Source organism: Dipodomys merriami, unplaced genomic scaffold (genome assembly GCF_024711535.1).
Source record: "Dipodomys merriami isolate MVZ:Mamm:240054 unplaced genomic scaffold, mDipMer1.0.p SCAF_323, whole genome shotgun sequence".
NCBI classification, from domain to species: domain Eukaryota; kingdom Metazoa; phylum Chordata; class Mammalia; order Rodentia; family Heteromyidae; genus Dipodomys; species Dipodomys merriami.
The window spans coordinates 213613-215777 of NW_027204749.1; the positions used below are offsets into that span (position 1 = coordinate 213613).

The following is a 2165-nucleotide window of genomic DNA, read 5'->3' on the forward strand; positions in this document are numbered from 1 at the left end:
CTTAAAACTCATACTCTTGAGCAACTAAGAATTCAGATGTGTAGCACCAGTGGCCTGTTAGATCAGTAGATCTGAACTACTTGATTCAAGCAGGAGTCATGGTTTCCACACAATAGTATATAAATTTTATAACATCATATAGACATATGCAAAGGTCCTTTTGCAATCACTTGGTAAAGGACTGTTTACCTATCATTCTGTAAACCACATCCAAATTCTTCTACTAAGTATTTAGAAGAATGTATTGTTTGCACAGGTCATATTAGTAGCCCTCAGGTTGAATTCAGGGGGAAAATTTGTAAGTCTTCCTTTACCTTCCATGCCAGATGCCCTTTTGTATCACTCAATTTTCACCTTACAGTCTTGCTTCTCTGCCTGGGCATTTCTAGACTAATTTTTATAATTACATGTCACAAGGAGCAAACAAGATAGGCACATATCACCAGATCCACCCTTTTATTGATTAAGATACCATTTTCATGAAGGTTTTGCATAGGATGGCCTACAAATATTACCGTTCTAATTTAGCTTCCTGAGTAGCTAAGATTCCACACTTGAGGGAGTGTAACTGGCTAGTTTTTAATTGCTGGTCTTATATTAAGTGAGCAGTAAGTCTCTTAAATTTTGAGCTTAACCAAAAGTATTGGCCAAGTGATAGTAATAAAAATGATTAAAGCAATAATTAAATATGTTATCATCAGACCTATGTTGAATGAATGAGGTATTTTGGTTCCCGCCTTTTAATTTCAGCTATATGACAGGCCTAGGTAGAAGGACTCCACTCTGTGAACCATCCCTTCTCAGAAAGCATCCAGTGTGTAAACATGGGAGAATGAGCTATTTCCAAATGCTTGGTGTATATGCCTCTGTGTGTGTGTGTGTGTGTGTGTGTGTGTGTGTGTGTGTGTGTGTGTGTGTGTGTGTGTGTGTGTGTATGTGTGCCACAAGTAGGAAGGCCAAGGGCACAAGTGCCTCCCAATCCCTCCATTTTTGTACTAGGCCTGTATAGACCACCAGAAGGGTGAACAGTGTGAGGGAAGGAGTTAAGCTAGCAACCTAGCTAAATCTGGCAATGTGAAGTCCACTGTCCTTATCTTGTAAATGGAATCGTGGCCAGGATTTAAGGATTCTCTTTGAACAATAAAAACAAATACTGAAATTGTTGAAGGCACAGGAAGCCTGAGGTGAAGCACTGAATGAAACCTCTTGTTCCCAGAGAGAGAAGATTTCTTCAGAAAAGCCCACAGGGCTCATGCTTTGATTCCTAGCTTTTATAGAGGCCAAGATGAGAGAATCTCCTTTGAAGCCAGCTCTGGCAGAAAAGACAGTAGAAATATCTCTACTTAACCACCAAAAATCAAGATGTGGCACAAGTGGTAGAGTGATAGTGTTGCTTTAAAAAAAGAGAAAATATCAAGTATGTTAAATCAGTTCCTGAGGTGAAGACCTCATATTGGAACAAAAACATTTGTTCATGAAAGTGTGAAAGTAGAGCTCTTCATGGAAGCAAACAGCTCTGGACTTATCTAGAATGACTGGATTATATAGGATCTGGAGTCTTGGTCTTGGTTTACTAATTAAGCACTTTCTGATGTAACACAGACATTTTTTCTAAATGCATCCAGGCTATGTTTAAGTACATAACTATACAGAGGGATCTATCTTGGCTCTAGAAATTCTAACTTTAGGTCAAACTTTGTGTTTATGTAAATGAAGACAGTATACTTGTTGTAAGGTGAATTATCCCAGAAGTCACATTTTTTATTGTATAAATGATGTAATTAGGCTCTCGGTAAGTTTAGAACACTACTTTGTAAAAATATGAAACACTTCACGAATGTACGTGTCATCCTTGCACAGGGGCCATGCTAATCTTCTCTGTATCGTTCCAATTTCAGCCAATGTGCTGCTGAAGTGAGCACAGAAGCCACATTTTGGAAGACGGAATACTGGAATCTTTATTACACAGGTAGCAGTCTGCAAGCAGCCCATTATAACAAAGGATTGCTGTCGACAAATACACTTAGACAGCTTGGAAACAGGCCAGAAAGGAAAAAAAGAGTAAAAACAATACCAACAAACCAATACAGCACTGAATTGGGACACCATGATTAACAGAGACAAGCCAGGAGACAGGACACAGGACAGGATCACAGAGACATGTG

The 2165-nt window shown here is 38.9% G+C and overlaps 1 non-coding gene across 1 annotated transcript; it reads right to left on the reverse strand.

The window, feature by feature from the left end:
* Window positions 1-1815: 1815 nt before the first annotated feature.
* Window positions 1816-1922, reverse strand: LOC138841630 (U6 spliceosomal RNA). The gene has a single exon (XR_011376468.1). It is a non-coding gene; the product is annotated as a U6 spliceosomal RNA (small nuclear RNA).
* Window positions 1923-2165: the final 243 nt, after the last annotated feature.